The sequence below is a fragment of the Ambystoma mexicanum genome, chromosome 2q (genome assembly GCF_040938575.1).
Source record: "Ambystoma mexicanum isolate Mex_15411 chromosome 2q, UKY_AmexF1_1, whole genome shotgun sequence".
Taxonomy (NCBI): Eukaryota; Metazoa; Chordata; class Amphibia; order Caudata; family Ambystomatidae; genus Ambystoma; species Ambystoma mexicanum.
In genome coordinates this window covers 1,399,202,213-1,399,230,096 of record NC_090924.1, presented here as the reverse complement: position 1 = coordinate 1,399,230,096, position 27,884 = coordinate 1,399,202,213, and positions in this window count along the sequence as shown.

Genomic DNA, 27,884 nt, shown 5'->3' with positions numbered 1-27,884 from the left:
TGACTAGACACCAACTTGCCGCCTGGACCAGCATGACTTGTTGCACCCAAACCTGTTTTGGCCCGCTAAGACAGCATCCCAAAGCCTGGATTAATGCTGTTGAGTTGCCTACAAACAGTTCAGGTACTTATGTGAGGTCCAGCACCCGTGGCCCACTTTTGGGAGACTAGAGACTGATAATTGACCCATTTCCATCTTTTTCTGCAAAGACCTAGCCGGTTGAGCAACATTGTTGCAATGTCTAGCCATTCACCACTGCTACATTACCCAGCCTGCTTGCATCATCTACATTCTGCATTTTCTCTGTTTTTTTCACAGGGTTGAGATTTTGCTACTGTTTTTATAGTCATTAATTAAAGTATATTTATGTTTGTATAGAACCTCCATTGGACATCTATTTATTTTGGACTGTTGTACTATTTCTGTTTGAGTTGCTACTGTTATCACATTCACATCCCTCTTAAGAGTATAGCCTGCCCTCGGCCCACGCTACCCCAAAATGTGAAGGGGCTATATCTCTTGACTGCGCCTGTTTCCCCTTTATGATTGGGATCCCTGTTAGTTTGTAGCAGAATGAGGGCTGGGCATGCAGTTTAGCCGCCACTTATCCTTGTACTCCGGCGTGGCAGTATTCCTTTCAGCACAGCAATTCTATGATAACCTGGTAGTACTGGCATTACTGGTACTGGTAGTAGTGGCATTACGGGAACTGGTAGTACTGGTAGTACCGGCATTCGTGGCTGTCATTTCCTGTTGGGAAGTACTGAGGGACTTTTCATCATTGAAATATTGGCAAATACTCTGTCTATCTTACAAGCAAAATAAAATGCACTATGCTTCTTCAGGCTGGGGGGTATAAATTCGGTTATATGTTCTTTCATAATCATACATTACACCGAATGCCTTTTAAACGTGTACAAAATCATGAAAAAGGTCAGCAAATTCTTTTTTGGGGCTGGGGAGGTTACACACCCCAAACCCACCCACCTATTTTTACCTATTCCCTACCCCCAACCCCTTATCTGCCCCCCCTTAAATATTTCATTTTCATTTTTCGTAATTTTGTACACATTTAAAAGCCAGTCGTAAAAATGACTGGTGAAGAAACAACGCTATACCATAAATTCCATTCTATATGCAATTCTCTCACGGCAGATTTGTCTAGTGCAAACGCTATAGGTCCCCATCTCACTGTGTGTTAGATACTCGACTCCCCCTTTACCCTACATGTCACTTTAATGATAGGCATGTGATAGAATCCATATGTAGCCAATGAAGGAGGATGACTTACCACATTGAAAATGAAAGACATGACACACCCATGTCACTCACTGCGTCCTTCAATGTCTCTGCACACCCCGCCATATTCACAAATGGGATGCGCTTTGAAATGCGCAGAGAGCAGAGACATGTCCACTCGCCCTCTTTGGGGAGAGGTGCAGCAGTGTATTGCCTGGCAGGCTCACTGCTGACACTGTCACGCATATTTGCTAAGTGAAACGGGAGTGGAATGCGCAAGTGCTTCCCTTCTTGCTTTTCTATTCCTCACACAGGGGTAGGAATGCTATTTTTTGCTGTGCATCTCACAGTGACAGGCTGCTTAAGAGCCTGTCACTGCCTAATGTGCTCTTAGCACCCAATGGGAGGTAAAGCCGTGTCATACATTACTGTTGGCCATGCCATCCCAACACTAATGCATGCAAGGGGTCAGGCCAGTGAATCCTTGGGCTGCCTCAAGCCACTGTTACAAGATCAGGTCAGCTTTGAGAATAAGGTGATGTGTGCCTTTCACCAGCTGATGCATATAAAACATGCACATCCTGTTTGCATTTTTTATTTCTGCTATTTTTGAGAACCTGGGCCTTAAAGTATAGCTACTGGCATTTAAATAAGTGAACTTGTAAATGCTGTATTCATCCTTGTTCGGTGAAGATGGATTCACTAAAACCATCATCACTGATAACCTGTCACCAGATTCCCGGACTACCAACTTCCCAGAGCCATTGAAAGCATATTCTGCTTTCTATGTCCAGTATTTGCTGCACAACGGCAGGAAGTTGAGTAGGGTGAGGAACATGATAAGACCATGGCATAGGGTGGGGGAGTGGGGTTAGGGGTCAAGAGCAAGGCTGGTTCGTTGCGCATGGGCATGGGGGACAGAGCCCAACTTTAGTCGCAAAGATTAGAAAGTAGTGGGAAAGCAGAACAAGAGGCCATGATGTGGGGCAAACCCTTCAAGGCAAAACAGAGTAGGGGTGGAAGGGGTAATAGAAACATTCAACGAAAAGGCGTTTGGCAGGAGGGAACGTCGGGAGAGGTGTTCCGTGGTTGGGATTCAGTGGGTGTAGTTCAGAGAGTGTGGGCTTTGGGCAAGTGGGTACCAGCACAAACACATAGATCCTGAAATGCTATGTTTCCTTAGAGATTTCCAGATCTCAGTGTTATTTAGTGCGCTGATTGTGTATTTAACGCTGTGTACTATGTTAATGAACGTAAAAAAAATTACAAAATAGCTAAAAGAAAAAGAAACTATTCACACTTACAGTTTAGAAAGTAGTGAGAGCGGTGTTGAGAAGCACTGTTCTATTGAGATGCACCTAACAAGGTGATATTATCTACCCAGAGCTACCTGCCCTCTCAGAATGACCTCACAATATACACCTAAATCCTAGCCTTGATAAAGACCTTCAGATGGTCGAAACACGTGTCAGCACTTATGGTGATAAACACAAATCCACAATGGTATCAAAATGAAACGTGTGCACTATACCTATCATGGTTTACAGTGAACAAAGCAAGCGCCAAATAAGTAGGAATCCAACACAAACCTATTCACACTCACACATTCAACCTGATGAGAGGGTGAAAGCAGAACACTTTCTTGTTAAATGTTTCACCCACCCGCTCGCTGGTCATTCCCGTACAGACGTCAGATACACGCAGAGAAACATCACACGCAGAAGGACGGATCGCGGCCGGAAACACCACCCATATTATACGTGTGGAAAATTCGACTGCATGCCAAACAGAGCGGTCGGATACCATGCGCGGAAAAAGTTTATGTTGGCATGGTGATGCATATGGAAAAATAATAAACTGATCGCAAAGTCCTCCAAACTTCAGCACCTCAACAAACCAGGCGCAAATCAAGGGTGGAGTGATGTCAGCATTACAACAAATGACAACACCCCCAAACATTAGCCCTACCTGAAACCCGCGCTGAATCAGGGTTACAGTGGGATGATAGCTATGCGAGCAGATGAAAGCACCTAAACTGGCCTCACCTTGCACCTGCCAAAAATCAGGGGGAAAGGAGCATGATAGCAGAACAACAACTATAGCAACAACTTGAAACACATCCTGGAATTGGCTCCACCTGAAACCTGACACTAATCGGGCTGGGGTGGTCGGGGGAAGAACAGGGAATGGTAACAGTAAAGAACACATCTCCTGAAATTAGCCCCACCTGAAACTTGCTACAAATCAAGGGTGTGGGGGTGAAGAGGCACTGTAAAATCAGCAGATCCAATATTTATTGCTGCTCCCATTCGCCTTCCCTCCTGCCACACAAAAGGCAGTCCACTAATCTCCTGATCTGCCACACCTGCAGCCACCCTTTCTGCCCCCAGAAGCACCACAAGCAGGCAGCACAGCCGCAGAGAAGAGTAGAGCGAAGGGGTTATATGCCCAGGTCGCCCTCCCGAAATATGAGTGATGAGCAAACACTCGTGCATGCAAGCGGTCCACCCTCATTCGGGGGACATTCAAGAAGACCTAAAACCCCAATGAGAGACTGGCATAGCAGTACCTCCCCTGCTGAGTTGCTCACCCTGCTGCACTTCTGTACAATTGCTTCCTTCCAGAGCACTGCAGCATCTCCAATATCCTGACATAGGTCCTGGCTGCCATGATGTAGAAGATAGAGTATTACACCATTTTCTTAAGGGAGCAGAGGTGTTAAATAGCACAAGAGCCAAATTATATGCCACTGTTCATTTTCCCAATGTGTACAGGGCCCTGGACTTGGCCCTTGCACCGCCTAACACCAGAGATGTCCTACGCTCCTTGCGGGAAGTCATGAGAATCCTGCGAAGAGGACAGGGAGGGTGTGGATGGATGCAAGTCGAGTATTTTCTTCCAGATTCTCCAGCTCAATTACAATGAACCTGATTGTGAGGCTGGATGGAGTAGCCATCTTAATGACATATGGCACTTTGACCTAGGCACATCTGTTTATATACACCTATCTGCCTCTTTATAATGTGGCGCAACAGCTCCTCAGACAGGCCATACGTGCTTCGGCGTCTGCCTGTCGGAGAGATTCACCTGTTCCACCACATGAAGCAGGCGACCCATGTGAAACCTTTCAGCGTAGGCATGCACGCACAGTGAAGGTCAGTGATGGCGTATGCCATTCACGAATATTGTGGCAGCAATGAATCCCTGTGGCCTGTCCCTGCTTCAGAGCATGTAAGAAACATGCGGAGGCACTCCAAGGAACCAGGTCTACCCGCTGGGCTCTGAACATTGATCACTATGGAAAAGGCTTTGGTTTTCTCACACAGCGGGAAACCGTGGCGTTACTATCCGGGTGTTCGCACCAGTGCAGGGTTCCCACTCTGTGTGGGAACTGTATAGTGAATGGGGCGTTCACTGGGAAACAATGCCTTCTACTGATTTGACCCATTTTCACCTCAATATGATGATTGGCAGCTGTAGAATGTTAGGTGTATAGGCGCGTTATGAATAACATATTATATCTTATCATATCATATTTGTCATTTAGATATTGGCCTTCTCCTCCTGCCTCCACACCTCCAAATCTCTCGACACCAGCCATGCTAATAACAATCATGACTTTTTCCTCCCTCAACTGCAGTTCCTTTGTTTGCATTGGCGATCCACCTCCTGTGGCATGACATGGCTTCCGATGGTAAGCGACCAGGCTGAGCATCTACCTCCTGCGGCACGGCATGCCTTCTGATGGTGAGCGACCAGGCTGATGATCCACCTCCAGGGGCATTGCATGCCTTCCGATTGTGAGCGACAAGGCTGAGGCTCTACCTCCTGCGGCTCAGCATGCCGCCCGATGGTGAGCAACCAGACTGAGGACCCACCTCATCTGGCATGGCATGCTTTCCGGTGGTGAGCGACCAGGCTAAGGATCTACCTCCTGTGGCATGGCATGCCTTCTGATGGTGAGCGACCAGGCTGAGGACCCACCTCATCTAGCATGGCATGCTTTCCGGTGGTGAGCGACCAGGCTAAGGATCTACCTCCTGTGGCATGGCATGCCTTCTGATGGTGAGCGACCAGGCTGAGGATCCACCTCATCTGGCATGGCATGCTTTCCGGTGGTGAGCGACCAGGCTAAGGATCTACCTCCTGTGGCATGGCATGCCTTCTGATGGTGAGCGACCAGGCTGAGGATCCATCTCATCTGGCATGGCATGCTTTCCGGTGGTGAGCGACCAGGCTAAGGATCTACCTCCTGTGGCATGGCATGCCTTCTGATGGTGACCGACCAGGCTGAGGATCCATCTCATCTGGCATGGCATGCTTTCCGGTGGTGAGCGACCAGGCTAAGGATCTACCTCCTGTGGCATGGCATGCCTTCTGATGGTGAGCGACCAGGCTGAGGATCCATCTCATCTGGCATGGCATGCTTTCCGGTGGTGAGCGACCAGGCTAAGGATCTACCTCCTGTGGCATGGCATGCCTTCTGATGGTGAGCGACCAGGCTGAGGATCCATCTCATCTGGCATGGCATGCTTTCCGGTGGTGAGCGACCAGGCTAAGGATCTACCTCCTGTGGCATGGCATGCCTTCTGATGGTGAGCGACCAAGCTGAGGATCCATCTCATCTGGCATGGCATTCATTCCAATAGTGAGCAACAAGGCTGATGATCCACCTCATGTGGCAGGGCATACCTTCTGATGCAGGGTTCCAAATTGCCAGGAGCTTGGAGCTATTTAGCTCCTGGTAATAGCCAACGGGAGCCTGCTTAGCTTGAAACCAACAGCTACCAGGAGCTACATTTGACTCCTGCGGGAAATGGTGCCATACAAACCTAGCTATGCAATATTAACTGTGTATGTTTGGGGATGTGTATAAAGGACGATAAAGAACACACTTAAGGGACATTAAAAGCATACTTGATCAAATGAAATGAACAAAAAGTTAGAGTTTGCACCTTGCACAAAGTTATATTTACTGCACAGTCTGTGGAAGCTCCTGGTCCCCCAGAGTTCCTGCCTAGCTGTTTATGCTAGATACCCAGGATCTGCTTTTAGCTCCTGGTCAACAAATCCCAATTTCGATCCCTGTGATGGTGAGCGACGTGACTGATGATCCACCCCCTGTGGCATGGCATACTTTCCGTTGCTCGGCGACCAGGCTGATGATCCACCTCCTGTGGCATGGCATACTTTTCATTGGTGAGCAACCAGACTCAGGATCCACCTCCTGGAGCATGGCATGCCTTCTGAAGGTTAACGACCAGTTTGTGGATCCACCTCTTGAGGTCTCCCCAGTGCTTCATTATGTCATCCACACAATGGGGAGGAGAAGCCACCATGTTGACACTGAACCTGTGGGCTCACATACCTTAACACAGTGCATGCCAGGCATCTGGACACCTTGGAACCAAGTAGGCATTACAGTGCTGTCCAGCAGGGCTCAGAGGTCATCTCCATTGAGTTTTCTCTTCCTAATCTTGGAAGCAATGGTCCTCATGCAGGCCTGATGGAGCAGGGTGTGTAAAGAGGAGAGGAATGCCAGGGAAGATGTAGGCCACAGGACTTTGCTGCAGTATCAGGGATTTGGGGTGGTAGGTGGCGGGGTGAAGGCAGGACATGGCAGAAATTTCAGAGCGATAAAGCTGCGGGTAGCAGATGGGTGATGATACACAGTCGGGAACAGGGAGGGTGGGAAATGGTGACATAGCAGTCCCATGGAATGTTGGGGAGGGAAGCCCTTTTGACCTACAGTTCAGGAGCTCATCATGGTCCCAGGAGGCTCATGTTGCATTTTCCAGTGATTTTGGGCGCGAAGGCAGCTGTTGTGATTTTGTTTTCCACAGAAGCGGAAACACATGAGGGTGAGCTTCCCTTGTGGATTAGCCATGGGTTTTCTCCATGTGAGGTGGAATCTGCATGTGGACTCTCAACAGCTATCAACAGTCCTCATGTATTATTCTCCTCACACACTAACACCACACATTGCAACCCCCTGCAAACAGTACTTGCCAGGGACTTGGAAAAAGATGCAGAAAAGGATTTGCTCTTTTCAGAGAATTCTTCTCATTCACCTGAGTGAGGATGTAAACATTGTTTGTCAAAAAGATCAACATGATCCGCTAACACATGTACACCAACGCCACAACTGACCGCACACTACACATCTTATCTCACAAAACCACAACTACGTGAACAACTTTATAGACACTAACTATGGAAGTCCTCATTGCTACCTTAGCATCCCTCAAGGCCACATTGCATGCGGACGACATCCTCCCTGCCTCCGTACTCAAGAACCTTCCGAATTAAGCACTCCTACTTTACCTGACAACCATCAACAGCTCCCTTAAAATCTTCGATGATGGCCATTCTTGCCTCCTAGTTCTCCTTGACCTCTCAGCAGAAGTTGACACAGTAAACCACCAGACACTCACCTATAATCTTCATCGCTGCATGGGGCTCTTTGAGAACATCCTCACCGGGTTCAAATCCTTCCTTGCGATTTGCCCACAGTTTGTACAAATGGATTCTTCCAGATCACCAACTCTACTCATCACCTGTGGAGTCCCACAAGGATTCATCCTGCCCCCTGCCCCGAATGATCTTCAATCTCTACATGGAACCTCTCTGCACACAACATCTACATTCAACAATACGCAGATGACATGAGGATCTACCCCAAGATATCCTCCATCAAAGACATCCACAGGCTCAAGGCCTGACTCATATTGATCCAGTTCTGGATGTCCAGTGCTTACCTGAAGCTCGCCCCCAAGACTGAATTTCTACTGCTGACCAACAGAACCAACACCATGAGGGATTCACACCCCTGCGGGCCACCTTTGCCAAGTCATTTGGGTCCAACATCTGCAGACGCCACACGTTCAAACAGCACTTAGCAAGAAAGACACAAACGGCCTGCTACTAACTTTCTCTCCTGGGAAAAATCAGGCCCTTAATTTCAGAAAACAACTTCAGATCCACTGTCCTCTCCCAACTGGATGGTGGCAATGCCCTTTTGGAAGGCCTTCCAGCGACTAGCCTGGCACCCATAAAATGTGTCCTGCATGCTGCAGCAAGACTCATTAAATTACTTGGTAATTCGACCATATCACGCTGACCCTCTGGCTCCCACTGCAGGCCCATATCATCTTTAAATCCTTTTGTATCATCTACAAGGCTCTCATCGTGAAGTCATCAAGCTACCCCACTGAGAAACACAGCATCTCCGCAGGCCTGCGATCCACCAGAAGTAAGGACATGTGCAGACCTGAATTAGGACAGTGCATGAAAGAAAGAACCAGAAAACTGGGCTTTTCTGTCTATGCTCCAAGACTCTGGAACCTCCTCCCATCAATATCAGATTTGCCACATCACTTCTGCAGTTCAGGAAAGAGCTCAAGACCTTCCTCTTCAAGTTATGGCTCCTGGTCCACACACCCTGCACTCCCCACCCTACCCTAGACTCAGCAATATGCTCCCCAACCTTACTGCCAATTGCCCACCCTCAGGCTCCCCTGTTAGCTCCCTGCTCCTTTTTTTCATCCACTTCCCTCACTGTGATCCTCCCCCCTATGATTATAAAGTGCTCCATTGCTTTCCGAAGTTAGGTCTGCGCTCAATAAACACCCTAATAAGAATAAAAGGATTGGAGGAAAGTTAGAGGGTGCGCCCACTCTGGTTTGGTTTAGTGAATATGTCTCTTTAGTTTGATTGTCTGACAGGGAAGTGACAGGGAAGTGGCTTGGGATTTGGGCGGGCCTTGCAATGCACTTGTGTAATTTCTATGACTACCAGCTATGTCTGTACTGCTGCAGGGAAAACTACAACACCCAGGTTCCCAAGCACTGGTCTGCTTCCACACCTGAATTTCCCATATCTAGAAGGTAGCATAACATGTAGAAAGCGGTTTGTTTTTTTGTTTTATTATTTATAATACGCGAACATACCCTAGGGTAACAGGGCGCAGCAGTTACATGGATATGCGAAGCTCGGTGTCCCAGTTCCGATCCTGCAGTCTGCAGCTACACAAGCAGATGCTTGCGAGCTGCTCAGGCCTGTTTTAGGACTGACTGCCTTTCAAAATCTGGTCTGCAGTCTGCAAAAAGTCCCACTGACACATCACAGTGTTTGTAGACTTGCAGTGCTGTTTTGCCAATCCTCAGCATTGAATCCACTTCAGACTTTAAGAAAGACCCGCCCTGCCGAGGATGATAGTGACATTGTCATGTCACTATCTATGGACCCTTGTCTCTGCTAATGAGTAGTTGCAAATATCTCATGTAACTGCCACCATGGTGTAGAGCTCATTCCTTGCTTAGACCCTGCGCGGTCACACTGCTTAGCTCTGTAATTGACTGTCAGATATTGATTGTTTACACAATGCTCGTCGCTCCTTGTTGTATTGTCAAGCAAGTTAAATAAAGTTTTTACAAAAAAGAAAAGAAAGACCCGCCAATGCATTCTGGGATTGCCATGACTTATAACCATGTCTGTGCTGCAGATGTTTAGACCTCCTAGCTGAGGTCACCAGTGCTGCTCTGCTTCCACAGGCGAGGAAGTGGGTGTTTAATCAGAGTGCAACACCTATATCGTGCTGCTGTGTATATATGCTACTAGAATAAAGATACAGGAAATCTAATGATTCTAAGAACGACACTGGCAATGTGAAAGGGAAATAAATAAAACGGCAGACATTTTATGTACCAATCCAAACAATTTTGTACGCATAGAAATCATATAGCAATCATTAAGAAAGAGACACATGTCCATAGCCTCACAAAAAATGTACTCCTAAACCAGCAAACAAACAAAAATGCCAACCAATCCTCACCGAGACCAGCACAGCCCTTTTGAGGGCTGTGAAACCTCATAAGCATTGTACCCCATATCTGACACGACCAGGCAGGAACTCGGATGCACGCGTAGCATCTCGGAGAGCACAGTGATGGGTAAGGCCCTTATTTATTTATTTATTTATTTATTTATTAATAATGTATTTACAAAGCTTATATAGATGTTTTATCCATGGCGCTATACAAATAGGCGACGGTACAAACAGAATAAGAGTAGTCGTCATGTAACCTGGTTATTCAACCAATTCTAGTTGACTGATACACAGTCCACAATATTCACCCTCCTCGGGCCAAGATAGATGCCTACTCAACATAGACTATTACTAGAGCATGTAAATAGCGAACGTGACTATGCGATGCATCAGCCCATGTAATATTCTGTACCATTGCTTTTTATATGTAAGTATCTTGAATGCTGTCGAACCATTTGTAAGATGTCTGTAACAACACCGTGATACCTGAGGGTTTGGGCTTTTAACAAATGCAATAAGTAAATAAATAAATAAACCATAGAGGTATGCTCCTGATGAGGAAAAGGGCACTTGAAGAAGATAAAGACTGGAGTAGGTGAGATTTTAAGCATTTTTTAAATAGATGGCATGCAGGAACGGATGTCCAAAGGGAGGGAACTCCAGAGTTTAGGGGTTAAGAGTTGAAATAAGCGGAACCTAGAGGGTGCACAAGGAGGGGGTGATATAGAGAGATCAGAGAGCAGAGATTATTTATTGTCTCAGGAGGATAGCTCAGGGGCAAGGTGTTTGCCTTGGAAATAAGACAACACGCAACACCACAGGTTCGATCCCCGGGTCTGCGCTTAGCATCCTCAGGGTATTAAGCGCATTATAAATAACCTATCATATCAAATCATAACATTGAAATCCCAATGAACAATTCACAACTCAACATTCATATAAGCCAAGCAGCACGGTTGGAGCAGGGACGTTTCAGTTTGAATATGTCAACCAGAACCTGTCCCCCCAAAGTATAAGAAGAGAGAAAATAACAATAAAAACATTAAAGGAGAACCACACAAATGAGAGCAGTAAATTCCAAGTGCCTTTGCCCATAGCTCCTTCTGTGTGAACCCAGCCCGTGCACGGAAACCTAGGTCAGGATAGGCCCAGCGCCTGCAGGACCCTCCACCCACAGGTCACAGGTCAGTTTAGGGTGAAATGTTTCATGAGCTGTGGCAGCACCAATGGGTCCGATATGAGCGCAGATAACAACTCCATCGCTATAATTTCTCATACCTTCACCCACCAGTGTGAAATGCATGGGCCCTCTGCACGGGTTATCAGGTGTGAGATGAGATCCGCACTAGGACCACGTGCCATCTTCCGGGTCCGTGTTAGTGGGCACATGGGAAGCAGGCAGCCCCAAATGTCCTGGATTTTGGAGTGAATCTCCTGCCAGCAAACAAGTGACAAAAAAGGGGAAGTGTTAGAAACTGGGGGGGGGGGAGACAGGAAAGAGTCCTGACAGCAGAGTGACGAATTGAACATATGCAAAATAGCAGAATTGGGGAGACTGAAGTAAAGAGAACAGGAATTGAACAAAAAGAACAATAGTTTGTAAGAATGTCCTAAGAGGTGAAATTGACAGGAACGAACAATAGTAGAAATTTGAGGCTGAAGAGAAAGAGAGGAATCCAAAATAAATCTGAGATTGTGTGCCTAATGACTAACAGGGTGCTGGAGAGGAGGGAAAGATAGAGATGGGGGAGCAATAATAGACGCAGAAGCATGGAAAACCAATATTTCTGTTTTATTAGGATTTAGACAGAGACCAAGAAGCCATACATGATTTGATGGCAGAGAGACAAGAAGAAAGGTGCTGGTGAATAGACTCAGTAAAAGAAGAACAGAAAATTCAAATTCGAGTGTCGTCGGCATAGCGGTGGACCTGGAATCAGTAGCCAAGAATTAGCGTGCCCAAAGGAGACAAAAAAAGAGGGAGAATAAAAGGGGGCAGAGGACAGAACCCTGGGGGACTCTGAAGTAGACCCTTTCCACGAGACAGCAAATGAACACCTAGACCCTCTGCCAGCCTCAGCGCCTCACCTGCCCTCGGGTATACATGCATCGTGACTGCCAACCCCGCCCAGGAGTTCAGCAATCACACGAGAAGGTGGACAGCACCATGGGTGCACTTTACACATCAACATACCCTAGCCTCCGCAATATTAACACGTATCCAATGAAACTGAAATTGGCATTAACAGAAAGAGCGATATAGAAACCTCTTATTTAAGGGGAGCGTTATATTATCTCTTTAATGCAGTCCAATGATTGCCTTTGTGTTTTACACTGAACTCTCATTTATTTCTTTAGATTTCTATAGCGCGCAAACAGCCCGAGGGCATCGAGGCGCTGTTACCTGTGACAGGCTTAGTTACAACGGGTGTCAGAGAGGCTTTTGGAATCAGATGCAGGTTAGTTACATACATGAGTGGAACATTTGTCCGATTGGAGTCAAGGCAGTTAAGTTACATAGATGTGTGATACATTTGTAAGCCAGTGTTGCATCTGGTGGTGGAGAGATGGTGAGATTATGTGAAGAGTAGGGTCTTGACTGCTTTGGGGAAGGCATAGTGAGAGACTTCTCCTCTCAGTGTTGGAGGGAGGGAGGGCGTTCCAGTGCTGGGCTGCGAGATATAGGAAGCTGGCTCCACCAGCTCGAACTCATGCACTTCAGCTTTTCAAAACCAGGGAGGAGGCCTCACAATAAAAATGCTGCATATTTAAATCTATCGCTTATCAAAATCTGAAAGCAGTCTGCATGTTTCTGCCTGCCTGCTGCTTCAGGGCTGTAATAAAATGCCAGCCACCCGGGGGGGACGGAGTCACCCCACCCTTGAGGTTATATTTTCCATGCTCCCCTTTAGGTTTTTATCAGCAGCCCCTGACGTAAGTGAAGTCACCTCTGATGTCAATTCCTACAGGGTTCGAAGTGCGTGCTGGCGCCACAGGAAAGGGTCCAGTGAGTGGAATGTAAACAAGGTGCAGGATTTCTATACACTTTGAGTTTGTTTTAACATTACATTTATGCCTCTGCCAGGCTGCACCGGGCGCAACGGAAAGACATTAAACGCACACAACCGGATAATGTCCTCAGCCTCAGCACTGAAACCATGCACACGCATGTTTATGGACACAGGGAATTTTGGGTAACAACCTCAGGAATATGGCAAATAAAACAAGCATTGGCAATGCCAACAGTCTGGCCTTTGTGTAGGCATGGGAAAGGCATTTGCCAGGCACTGCTGGCCATGGTATTAACGGCCCACTGATTGAATCAGGTGTAAAACGGTGCAAGGACCTGGGCATCTAATAGGACTGCCTGGCAAATGCCTAATACCTATACACAAAACAAAACTGTTGGCTTGGCCAATGCTTGTTTTAACAGCACGTCAGTAAAGGATACACATAGTGCTTATAAATCAAATAGCTGAAGGTAGACAAGGTGTATTACACCAGTTGCTCATTCACAGCTCCAATTCAGTCATTAAGGGCCTCATCATGAGTTGGGCGGTATGCAGGTGCTATTACCGCCTAGAGAAAATAGTGTTACCCCTGGGAGCCGTAGCGCAAATAGCGCCGTATTACAAGTATGCAGGCATGTGCAAACGGCCCCAGCAATAACGTTAATTGTGCCCGAAGGAAACAGAGCCAGAAAGCGGGCTGCCACCCGGAAATCCAGCTCTAATAGCGCGACTGCTGAGCGCCGACGCAATTAGCACACGCTATCAGCACCAGTGGAAATACGTCACTGTTGGAACGGGAAACACTGCAGCAGCCATTTTGGAAATCACAATACATTCAAAATCAGGGCTCCTGGCAGCCATCCACAGTTCCAAACCATCAAACATGTCTCAGGAGAGATCAAAGGGGAAGGCAGCCCAAGATCGTATGCGTAAACTAAAGTTCACAGACACAGAACTAATAGTACTGGTGGATGAAGTAGTGGCCCACCATGCCGAGCTATATGGAGCAAGGCAGAAGAAGAAATCCTCCCTGTGCCACTCCTAGATCTGGCAGGCAGTGAGCCAGAAGGTATCGGCAGTCGGCTGCATCCCCTGGGACGCTGAAGACTGCCGCAAGCGCTGGAATGACCTGTGGGTCTGGGTCCGGGTAATCCTGTCCCACCATCGACAAGACAGCATGGCCACAGGGGGAGGCTCACCAACTGTACTGGAAATGACACCCTGTGAGGAAAAATGTAGCACTGTGATCGGCATGGAGGGGATTGAGGGAGTTTTGGAGAATCAAATATGGGCGCTGGCATCCACGAGGCTGCAGGTGAGCCAACCTCCCCCCTTTGCATATAACTACAACAGCTCGGCACAGCATCCCCCAGTGGAACTACCCATGAGCCAGGAACTGCGACTGGGGGCAGTCAAGGGACACATCCAAGCACCAGACACCACATAGCCATGGTGGGGCACAACAGTTCTCCATCGGGACCTGGCAGTGACAAGTACCAGACCCCCCCCTCAATCAGCAAGTGTAACAGTCAAGTTGTAAATGGGGACGTGAAGCATGCAAGCAAATCAATGGCTAGTTCACCAATGTAGCCCTGACATGCCACCACATCCAATTGTATTCCACAAAGCCCCCCCTCCAGCACGTGACCCCATTGCAGTCAATCCACTACCAAATGCGAGCAAGGCCAGGCCTGTGCATCAGTGCAACAGCCTCATGCCACACCCCTCACCATGTGAATACTGTTATGTATGCCAAAACACGTTAGGGAATGTCTCCTAATGCCATTCCCTATATACCGTCTGTGTTGAAGCCAAGGTTGCAAGCAGCAACATTGTATGGTAGGGTGAGCGCTGAAGCAAACTGTGTAAGAAATACATTTGATAATCAACGCAAGTAACATTGAACAACAGATGAGTGATTGAACTTTGAAACCAAGATACGATAGCTTTGACAGTGTGGAACGACAAACCATACATGCTCATTCAAAGGTCTCTGTAAGGTATCCAACTGAGAGTTTACAAAGGTGAAAGAGTGAGAAAGAACTGTGCATCGAAGTGGTCCTGCGATGGGTCAAGCAAAATCATGTGCACAATTGAAAGTCTTCGATGTTAATACTACCAACTAAGCAGATAAAGTTGGTCCGAGCCTGAACGAGGGAGATCATTTGAAAGCTTTGTGTTAAAGCAAGTTTGTGTAAGAGTGAATTAAATTGGTCCCAGCTCGGTGGAGGGAGACTGATTGAACCGTGTGTTAAAACAGATCTGAGCCCGGCTCAAGGGGATCCGGGGTGAACCGTGAATCACCAGAGAAACTGGATACAGGAAAATCCTACGAGCATTGTGTTAAAGGAGGATCTGAGCCCGGCTGAGGGGATCCAAGGAGAATAGTGAATCACCTGATAAATTGAGTATGTGTGAAATCCTGAGAGGAAAGAAAACTTATTGTTTGTTTTTCGCATCAGCCCTCTGAAAGAAGATACTTTGAAAGGCAAAGAGACTTGGGCACGGAAGGCCCTGATGCTAATATTTGACCTGCACCCTTGTGCTAGAAAAGCCAGAGACTCTGCTTAGCTCGAATGTGCCGCCTTGTCCCGTGCTGAAAACGGTGGGAAGGGAGGCCAACGGCCTGAATATCCTGACATATTATTTCTTGAACACTTCTTCTTTTACATAACGTTGTTTCCCACACTATTTGTATTTAGTGGTAAGGATTGGCAATCAGTTTTTTATTATTGCCCATTTTGGTTATGACAAGACACCATTAGGACTGCATTATTATTATTTGATGGTTGTAGCTTCAGGGACGTCATTTAGGGTTTGCACTTGCAATCTCTGAGGTCTCTACCTTGCTACCTCTGTGGTCTCCCTTGCTACCCCTAAAAAAAAAGAATTGTCTTTTTCATTTCTTTTTTTATTTATTTTTACAAATTGAAGCTCCTGGGCTGTGGCCAATGCCATGTCATGTGCCTTTTTGTTTCTAGAATGACTGGCTTTCTTGTTCAGGCCTCTTAAAATACAGGGGGTTCCACAGGTGTAACACTTTGAGTAGTGACCTAAATAAGAAAGAATAGGAATGACAAATAATTTGTCTTTCTGGAATTTTAAACAATGATTGCTAGACTCATTAAAGGTTTATTTCAGGCACACTTGAGGGGGTGAGTCACAGATTTAGTTTGTTCTTAAACACCTCAACTTCACAATGCAGACAAAATCCTCCAACGCATTTAGAGTAGAATAAGCATCCATTGCGGACTATGTATTTTCCTTGTCGCAAGTTGCAGTTATTGTTGTGATGTGTGCTATGATGTTTCTGTTATGTGTGCCTGCTGGCATGGAAGGCTGATGCGAGCCAGCAGAATGTTTGGTGATGAATGCATTCCCAAGGTTCTACCCTGGGTCAGTTGAGCCTGGCTGATGGGACCCAGGGGTTCCTATGCTTAACAGCTCAATGTAACTTGTAATAAAGTATATGTGAATAAGCTAAGAAGACTACAGAAGGTACTTTATTTCACTGGCGACGAGGAAATCAAGAACCCTGCAACCAAGAAGAAAGAAGAAGAAGCCTGCTGAGGGGGGAGCAGCTGAAGAAGGAGAGGAACCACTGCCCCCCAAAGGTAAGAAGTAAGTCCCATCACCCAGGGCGAGGAGAAGGGGGAAGTACCTGCGCAAGGATAAGGGGCAGAATCTCTTAGGCAGAAGCAGAAGAGAAGTAAATAGGGAAGGGAAGTGAACCCCCAGAAGTGTACTTACGCCCCAAGAGTCATGCAGGCCCCATTGTGGAAGTTTGAAAGAGAGGCCTAACTCCTGAAGCTTGAAGTATTGGCAACACGCCCAAAGGCAGACGTTAGGAGCAGGGGGGAAAGCGCAGGCCTGTGTGCTGGTGAAGAAGATAAATGAAGACTAGCGCAGCACTTTTAGGGAAGTAATGGTTGGCGCTTGTCAGGACAGCAGGGGCCAAAAGTGTTTGAGAGCTGGTGTTGTAGTAGAATGATTACTTTATTTCAGTTATAGCATGTTTTTTCTGCCGATACATATGGTGATTCATTCTTGTATGAAAAGTATATCACGTTGATATTGTAACCATATTTTTCATAGTGTACTTAGAAACAATGCTATGTGATGACACTTCCTGTTTTGTTGCGGGGTAAACAGTGTGTTCCATCTCTTCCCATGATGTCACTTCGGTGTGGGGTCAAATGCCATCATTTCCTGTGATCTCAGAGGTCAAGGGTCATGTGATGTCACTTCTGCTACCCCTGTCATTTTGGTGAAATGACATCCCTGCGTAGTTTGCTCCCATCTTTAGATTTAGGATTAGATAGGCGTTTTTCAAATCCATTTTGCAGCTCAATAAACACCATTGAACGGTGGTCACTTGTGTCTGTTTCACTGTTGATACCATGCCTTCCTTACAACCCTCAATGAGGAATCACAATAGAGAACCCCTTGGCAGAGGTCCCTGTGCAGCTGCGCCCACGCTCCCTGCAAGCTGGTGGTCAGGAGAAGTGGGTAGGTCCTTCATGAAAGGCATGACGAGTGTTGGCCTGGGTGGCCTTGATATAGAGACTATGGTGCATGGGGGCAATGGGGATAGTGTGCTGGGGTGTTGGGGGTGGATGGCGGTTATGGTCGATAGTGTGCTGGGGTGTTGGTGGTGGGTGGGCTTAATGGGGGCTAGCGTGCTGGGGTATTGGGGATGGGTGGGGGAGATGGGGATGCAGTTTGAAAAAGTTACATAAAAAAACGTTGAACAAATTAAATGCGGGGACATTCTTGATTGTGTTCTTGTGTTCTTTATTCACACTGTACAGGTTATGTACTGGGTCAGATCAAGAAACTAAAAGTAATTGTCTATTAGCACCTGTCGGGCCAATCTCCATTCCCTCACTTCATCCCTGTGTCTGGCCTGGTTCCTGCCACATGGTCATCATCTCCATCTTCCTCTGGGCATGGCCTGTTAACGTGGGGGGGGGCCTAGAGGCACATTCCTCCTTAGGCAAATATTATGGAACATAGCACACACCAAGACTATTTTCCCGACTTTGCCAGGGGCATACATCAGGACCCCTCCAGTGCAGTCGAGGCACCTGAATCATGCCTTCACGAATCCAGATGTGTGCTCTATGCAAACACGGGTCCAGCTGTGGGCATGGTTGTAGGCAGTCTCATGTGGTGTACGTGGATCACGCACAGGGGTCATCAGCCACGCCAGCTCTGGATATCCGGAGTCACCTGCATTGGGTGTAATACGTACAATCGTCCTTTGTACGTCTCACGCATGGGTCTGCAGTCTCAATGTATCCAGCAATGGTTCGCTGTGGACATTCTTCTGTCCATTCGGGCCATGCAATGTGTATGGGTGATGGGTGTGCATCATTTGTATATTATGCCATTGATTACTTGTCCTTTACATCCACACAGTGACTTTGTGGCAGGTTTTCTGTGGCGTGTCTGGGTTTACTGCAAATAAGCAGACAGCTGTTGTGCGGTGACATAAAAGCGAGCCTTCATGTAATTCACCTGGGCCTGGGTGGTGGGCAGTGCAATGTGTTGATTGACATGGCGTAGAAGGGAATCCAACATCTGGCCAAGGACTACGCTGAATGTTGACTGTGCCATGCATACATCATGGCCACAGAGTGCTGGAAAGTGCCCGCCCCCAGGAACAGCATGACAGCCATCAGCTTCACCAGTGGGTCATGGCTGTGCGGATGTTAATCCTGCCCCCAATTTCATCATGTATTGTGGCCAGCAGCTTGGTGATGGCCTCCCTGTCCAGGCGGTGCTCAGTGACCAAATGGGTGTCACTGAGGGCCCAGGGTGAAGGCCTGACCCTGGGGATGGGTGCTCGCCTTGCTGGGGCTGCTGTCCTCCTCCTCCTTCTCCTCATTCCACTTCCCCCACCCCCCTGTACTCACTGTGCCCTGGCCTGGTTGTCCTGCCTCAGAAGGGGCAGGCGCAGCCTGAGCAGCTGCCTGTCCGAGCTTGCATTAAATAATGGCAGCATGGTGTTGCAAACAGTGTTTGGCCCTGAGTCGTTGTTATATAGCCCTCTGGTGTGCATTGTGTTTACCTGTGGCTTTATTGCTGGCATCCGGCTTAATTTACCTCCAGCTGGAGGCTGCAGGTAATATTCAGCTTTACTTGCACCAATTTTCTGTGCTAATACCGCCAAGAATGTACTTGTGATATGGCTGTATTTGCACTTTGTGTAGTTGGCACTATTAGTGCCAGCTGTAATCGCGCTGGTGGTAATAGCACTTTTGCCTCTCTGGGACCGGTATTTGTGATCCAGCAGAGTGGCATTGGCGGCGCTAATACCGTTACCGCCGGATTTAAGGGATACCACCCAAGTCGTGATGAGGCTCTAAGTCTCAGAAGACTGCTTTGAAAAAAGAATGTCAGGCACTTGTAGTGCAAAGTTTGATGTTACGGCTTGATAGAATCGAGCTGAAAGAGTTCCCATGAGGAGGTATTTTGTGTGGAGAGGGGCAGAAACTTTGTGTGAATGGCTATAGGGATGGCCATGGGCAGTCAATGGATGGGCAAATAACCAAACAACACCTACAAGCTATGTGTCCCCCCTCATATGCCATTTCTTCCTAGCTGTACTCTAATGCAATAGTTTCAGTAATGCCCAAACTAATAATGTAGGCTAATCCACCCTGTGCAATGAACAGTACAAAAGAACACTAGACAAAGAGAAACGCTTGCTTAACATTTCTCATACACTTATCATAGACCTTTCCTTCTGCAGTGCCGGATAACCCTTGGTCAGGTCAGTCAAAGGATGTGCTATATTGGCGAACCCAGGCATGAACCTTCCATAGTAATTGCAGAGCCCCAGGAAGCTCTGAATCTCTTGCAGGTTCTGTGGCTTGTGCTAGGGTCTGAGTGCTTCCATCTTGGCAGGGTCCACACTAACCCCTTCTACCGATACCACATGGCTGATGTATTTCACACTGGTTCTGCAAAATTGACAGTTCTCCAAGGACACCTTGAAACCTTGCTGATGAAGTTGATCTAGAACCTTTAAAACCCTTTGATGGTGCTCTTCCAGGGTTCCTCCAAAGACAATAACATTGTCATGGTAAACTAGTACCTCCAGTAACTTGATATCGCCTACTGTGCATTCCATTAGTCGCTAGAAAGTGGCTGAAGCTCCTGATAACCCTTGGGGCATCTGGGTAAATTTATAAAACCCTTGCAATTAAATGAATGCAGTCTTCCCTTGGTCTTCAGGCATCATGGGAATCTGATAGTAGCCGCTCCTTAAATCAAGAACCGAGAACCACTTGCTCCCAGCAAGACAGTCAAGCTCTTCATCCACTCGGGGTGTAGTGTATTGGTCAGGGGCCGTTCTACTGTTCAGGTGCTTATACTCTTTGCACAGCCGAACATTGTGATTCTTCTTTTAGGCTACCACTATTGGCGAAGCATATGGACTTATGGACTCTTGAATGCTCTTGGCATTTAATAGTTCCTTGAGATGCCGCCCGACGTCCTCCACATCAGCAAGAGCCAATCTCCTCGAACTCTCTCAGAATAAGGTTTTGTCATTCAGCCTGATGTGGTGTTCCACTCCTTGTGCTTTACCCAAATCCCAATCACTGGTGGAGAATGTGTCGGCTCGCAGTAGTAGCTGACTTTGCAGATTATGTTGTTGTTGCTCCAACAGTGGCGAGTTCCCAAAGTTGACCTTCTGAGCATTAAAGGGAGGATAGATGCTCTGTGCAGCGTTTGCCTGAGCCACCGATTCGGTGAGATAGAATTGTGAAATCTTCAGGCCTCCTGGGATATGTATGATTTTGTCTGTTATATTTGTGATAGGGAACTTGATGTTCTACAACCCTTGGCCATCGTTGGTAACTAGCATGCGTTACACCAACAGACCTCCAGGCATATCTTCCCCCTTGGTAACCTCTCTCACCACTCACCAACCTTCTGTAACTGTTATGTTCTTAGAAGCTTATGTAGCCAGACACCATCACATTCTTGCCAGGTGGTATTTCAGCGTGCCCATAATTGCTGGTGGTCACATTCCCCTCGGGCCCTTCAGGTCGATCACGCTTCTCCATTCCTCTTTTGAGGTAGGCGTGTTGACAGGCTGGGTTCATCTTCAGGGTGTGGGCAAACTGAGGGCCAGCCATCTCCTTACACAGCTTGGCTAAAGTACCAAACAGCACGGAGTTGAGCCCATGACCAGTGACACTTCAGGAAGTTGGTTCTTCATGGTGCACACCAATGCCAAGGTGTTCAAGGTGGTGCTCTCTCCAGCCACTTCTTGTAAAGGATGGATTTTCACACTGACGTATCCAAGGTATCTGCAGGCAGCATCCCCAACTCCCATCAGATTCCGCCCTTCCAGGGGTTCCAGAGGTACATGTGACATATGCTGGCGATAATAAAGTTTGCACGCTATGATGACCTGGGATCCACTGTCTAATAAAGCTGTAGTTCTTCACCCTGCAAGATCCACTGGGACGGTCATGGTGGGCACAATGAGTGTTACAGAGCTCATGCACCTGACAGAGATGATCAAATGCTGGACTGTAACCACAAAAGTTATGGGTCGAAGGTTTTGAATGATTCTGAACCACTGGCATTGCTCTGGACAATGCCAGTGATGGATTTGATCAAATGCTAGACTTACATGAGCCTTAGTCTGACGTCCAATGGAAATGAGCCCAGGATTCAGGGTCCTTGTCGAGTTGTCTGTGCTGGTCCTGGTTTATCTTACTCCTGCGGTTGAGGTTCTTGCTGCTCCTCCTCTAGAACCTCCTGAGCATTTCCTGACCCGGCCCTCGCAGGTGTAGGTTTGAGAGCATCATATGGGTAGCTACCCTTACATAACTTGGATCCTTCTTGCTCCTAGGATGGTGGATAGGCTCCTCCCCGATGTCTATGCTTGGTGGTGAGTTTTCTCTAGACGCAAGTTGTATTTGGAGCTTCTTGACCAGCTGCTGTAGTTTTCTATCTGCCTCAGCTGAGTGGTAGAAGGCAATAGTCCGTCCTTGTACTGGATCGCTCTGCACCATGATATTGCCTGTCTCCTCTTCCAGTGCCTGAATAGATCTCAGCATCTCTTCATAGGAGGGAGGACTGTCTCAATTGTAATAGCGGAATTGCTGCGTCCTTAGCCCCTCTTAGTACTTGTTTCAATCAGCAGCGACTTTACTCCTCTTTGGTGAGTCAGCCGGAGAGTTCGTTCAATCCTCACTACATATTCAGACAGCTTCTCCTCTGAATCTAGATTGGTGGCACGGAACTTCATCATCAGATCATCTCCTGGTTTGGTGGTACCAAAAACACCTTCCAACACTCCCATCACTTGCTGAGAAGTAGGATTTTATTTATTTGTTTATTTAATTTATTTTTTACATTTATAAAGCGCACAAAGTAGCCCTTAGGCATCGCAGTGCTGTTACAAGGAGGCTTACTTAGTTGTAGTTGATTGAAAAATCGCATGTCTGAGGTTCGTGGGGAGGTACAGCAGAACCTGGTATCAGGAGGATCTGGACACAAAGCTCGAAGTGACTGTACCGTCTGTTGCACAGGGCCCCTCAAGGCTTCCACTACTCGCTGACTGTTCTTCTGGACAGACACCTTCCAGTCTTGCAACATGAGTTTAGTCATACAAGCCCATATCTCATAGGCCCTTCACCTTTTGGAACATGCCGCTTACCTGAAAATGGGCGTAGTCGAGTGTAGGATCCTTGTTCAAGCTGAGGTAGGTTGCTGTTCTAATGCCACTTTCACAGCCTGTGCTGTGGCAATGGCATCTTTGGTTGGCGTAGCAGGTTCAGGGCGCAGAGGTATTCTGGACCAGGCGTACAACCAGGCGTATAACTACCAGACAGGACAAACAAACAGTGGCTCCCCACCTTGGATCTCAGTAGGCAGAGCTTTACCTGTAAGAGAATTAGTACCATAATACAGCATATAACATTTGACTTCCTGACCAGGAATGCACCCCAGACTGCTCACCTTCCCCATGAAGGGTTAAAAGGGACCAGTCATGGCCAGTATTTAATCAGTAGTGACATGTAATGGGACCTCTCCCACTAAGAAACACAATTCAGGACTGAGCCCATCAGCGTGCAACCAATGTAGCACATGATCATGTGCCATGATGGCGCCTTGTAAGAAGTAGACAATATAATGCAAAGCGCCTGTCTGGTAAAACAGGAGATCCTTCTGGTGCTGGTGTAAGTCCCTGGATCTCAACGGTGCCTCCAAAAGTGTAAAGTGTTCTTGCCCCAATTAGTAATGTATGAGAACCACCTAGGGAACTAAATGAGTTACTGGCAACCTGATGGTAACCTGGGAGGGGGCACACCCGCGCGTATCCCGAATCACTGGGGACGAGTCTAAACCAACACCCACCTGTGCTCTGTGAAGGGGAGCTAAACACTGCCCAAGAGGTAAATGGGAGGTTGGGCAATTCTCTCATTTAAAGCGTTCAAAATGTGAAACCATAACCATCTGGCCGCCAGGGCCCACGTACCCCAACCCGGTGGTGAGTTGATGAGGGAATGACTGTAGGACCCCGTAAATACCTTGCATGGGCAGAGGAAAAACACTCACCTTAAACATACACACACAGGGGATTTCTACATGGGGAAACCTCACCAAACTCTACCTATAAATGCTGAAAATTGAAAATGTTTAATGGACAAACTGCTAAGAATATCACTGACTGCAACACTATGAGGTATATAATATATGGTTTCTTTATATTAAATATGAAATGTATAAATATGGTTACAGACTCCTAACCAACAGTTGATCAACACATATCTATATATGTATTTGCGAAAGTGTGTTTGGATGTTCGATGTTGGCTACAGCCCCATAACAGTGGTGGGATGACATTTTGTTCCAAGGTCGTCATACCAGTCTGAGGTGTCCTGGCGATGGTGAAATTTGACCAACCCCACCCATATGCCCTACACAGGAGTGGTATGTGGTCCGGCCCTGTGCTATCAGTATAGGCAATTTGATAGATTGATGATTTTGCGATTTATCAAAAATAGGAAGTTATGACACAATAAAACAAACACAAGGCTATAGCTGACCCCACGTGCATGTCAGCTACAGACCCGGACAATGCCGGGAGGTACCACTAATATATATATATATATATATATATATATATATATATATATATATATATATATATATATATATATATATATATATATATATATATATATATTGTGAAAGTGTGTTTGTATGTTCAGGGTTGTCTCCAGTTCCATAACAGTTGGTGGGATGAAACATTGGCTCAAAGTTGGAATACTAGCCTGGGGTGTACTGGCAATAGTGAAACTTGACCAACCCCACCCATTCACCGTGCACAGGGCGGGGTCCAGCCCTGTGCTATTAGTATAGGCGATGTTGGGAGATTGCCAATTTTGAGATTGTTGGCTCCAGACCCACAACCGTTGGTCGGCTGAAATTTTGGCCAGAGGTCGGCATACCAGTCTGGAGTGTAATGGCGATAGTGACATCTGACCAACCCCACCCATTCGCCCTCCACAGGGCGGGGGCCGGCCCTGTGCTATCAGTATAGGTGATTTCGGGAGATTGCCGATTTTGAATCTTTTCCAATAATACAAAGTTAGGACACAAGGTCGGTGTACCAGTCTGGGGTGTACTGGCAATAGTGACATTTGACCAACCCCACCCATTCGCCCTGCACAGGGCTGGAGCGGGGTCCGGCCCTGTGCTTTCTGTATAGGTGATTTTGGGAGATTTTCCGATTTTGTTATGACACAATAAAACATACACAAGGCTGCAGCAGACCCCCAACGTACATGTCAGCTACAGACCCTGCAATGCCTGGTGGTACCGCTAATTAAAATAAGTAATAAAATAGTCAGCTTACACCTTCCGTCTACAGGAGCGTCACCTATCTTGAAGTGCCCTTTTCCTTTGTTAAGAGACAGTGAGGTAAAATTAAGCTATGGGCCCTGGGGCATTACCTGAATCGATAATGCCCCCGCCACTCGGGTCATATTGATATTAGTACCCCGGCCCACATTATGTGCGTGACCGGGGCACTAAAAGCATTTTTTTCTGTCCCGAAACGCTGCGTCGTTTCGGGACTGAAAAAAAAAAAAGCCCAAGAAAATGGCCGCCATGCATGTCCTCAGCACGTCCGCTCCCGAAAAAGAAAAAGAAGCAGAAGGTAAGTGGGATTGGGAGGGAGGGGAAGAAAAAAAATAATAATAATAATCCGTACCTCCTTCCCCGGTAGGGGACGATGGAAGCTTCCAGCCCTGTGGAGGCACGGAGCAGGGATGGCCCCGCTCCGAGTCTCCACACTGCTGGAGGCTGCTATCATCCCCCACAGGGGACGCAGGAGCAAGCAGGTAAGTGGGGTGGGGAGGGCAGGGAGGAGGGAGAGAGGGAAGAAAAAAAAATAAGCTTATCTGAGTCCCCCGTGGGGGACGAAGGCAGCCTCACAGCCGTGTGGAGGCTCGGAGCGGGGCTGGCCCCGTTTCGAGGCTCCTCATTGGCTGAGGGGCTGCCACGCCCCACACCGAGGACAAGGCAGCTGGAATCCCGGCAGAGAATCAAAGGATTCTCGGCTGGGTAAGGACCCGGCGAGAGCCAATCAGAATGCGTGTTGCATTCTGCTTGACTCCCTCCGGGTACTAATATGCATGAACAGCTTTCCGTGGAATGGCTAACAACCACCTCTTACATCTCCATATGGCAAATGTCCAGATTATCTGCCATTTAGGATGTCACATAAACTTCATCACTCCTCCAACATGTACAGGGCACATTAAGGTTGTACCATGAACCTCTTTAACAATACTTCCCTGCCATTTTATATTTTGCAACAGAACTCTGTTTCTCTAGGTAACTCACAGTTCTTACAATGCCTAACAGCGTTAAAACAAACAGTTTAGTGGCCTGTGCAGAAACCAAACTAGTCTTGCCTCCGGTAGCTGCAGTCTACCACACATACAATTAGACACAAACACACCACTTCACAGATACAAGGGGAAAGGATTTCCACTCCAGACAACACATGCCCTTTAAGATTACCCATTTCAATATGACCACTGGACTGGCTGTCTGTCTCTCTCGCTCTCCCTCTCTCACTCTCTCCCTCCCCCCAAGGGGTTGTGGTGTGTGGCAAACTACCTGGCTTGGTAGTTGCAGAGATCGCCTGGTGCCGCGAGTGTGGCGGAGGTGGCGGCTCACCGAACAAAGAACAGCTGAGGCCCTCAGCTGATCCCGGCAAGAAGAGGCGTGGCCTGCCGAGTTCCGGGCCTGCAGCCGTGACAGTGCTGCAGGCTCTCACGGGCCCTCTCTGGTGCCTCAAGAGCATCTGGAGTAGGGAGGCGGTGTGTGTGTGGCGGCCGATAATTCCACCACAAAAAAAAAGAGGTATGGCCTATGACTACCGGGGAGTGGCGGTGCACAAAGGAGAACAAAGGCTGCATGAAGGAGAGTGGTGGGCATGGCCCACGAACCTTGGCCCGCGGCCGTGACAAAAGACACCAGACTTCCGCTGCGGCAAAGGAGGGTGGGCGTGACCCACGAACACCAGGCCCGCTGCGCTGAAGAGAAAAAAATAAAGAGCATTGTGAAAAAAGAACTGCAGCCTCCTGCAGCCTGACAAGAGGGGACGTGGCCTGCTACCTCCTGGGCCTGCAGTGAAAAAAAAGGATAACATAAAGAGTTGCAGAAGCCGCACTAGGCCTCATTTGCTGCCCCCCCAGGTGACATTAGGCTGGGGCACGGAGCGCTGGGTGAAGTTTGAACAGTCTGTGCTCCCCACTGAAGTAGACAGGGGAGCAGGCCCAATGCTCCAGAGGCCAAAGGAAAGTGAAGGGCCGGAAGACAGGCCTCCGCCAGTTGTTTCCCGTGTCATGGACATTGTTACAGCGCTGCTCAGGCAGCATACCCGTGTACCGTGTAATATAACACAGCAACCATGGACTGACCACCACCTAATCGATTTCTCCTTAGGTATAGACAAACAAACCCCTAAAGTTACAGTTATGGCACCACCCCTCCCTACCAGATGCAAAAAACATATCACGCCAGACAAACTACTACCTCACCTCCTCCCTTCCCTCAACGCACTACCAAGCATCTCCGACCCAAAACTCCTCGTGGAGATCTTTAACAACACCATGACCAAGGCCCTAGATACCATTGCACCATTTAAAATTAGCAAAAGTAAATAGCTGGCACACCTCAATGCTTGGTTTACACCCCACCTTAAAGAACAAAGACTCCAAAAAAAAACTACAATCCCTATGGTGTCACACTCCTTCAGACAGAAACAAATTAAAATTAACTCACTTCGCATTCCTGCCCTTGTTGCCTCATGGATTCATTTAGGCACACAAATGCATCAGAATCTTTCATCTGTTGTCCCTTTTTGTGTTTTAGTGTCATTGTAACTTGTCTGGTAAATGCAGGGATGGTAATGTCCTTTCTACCCTGTAGTTGAATCGCATATGGCACCGTCTGTGCACAATGATAAGCTTGTATCTTGTCTTCAAATTCAGGTGCAGGTCCCCCTCACCGGGACCACACCTTGTGATTAAGGACGTCTAACACCATACACATGCTGTGCATAATGTAATTTCCCAGATAAAATCTATTTTGTGCCCCACTCAATTCCGTCGTTACCGGGTCCCGTGAGGGGAAGAGGGAGCTAACAACGGGCCAGTCGTAATCGGCCCGTTGTTAGCTCCCTCTCCTATTCCCATTGAGCCCTATGGGGGCTCAAATGGGAATGGGGAAGTTCCGGGTCTGGGTTCCCAGAGGGAGGA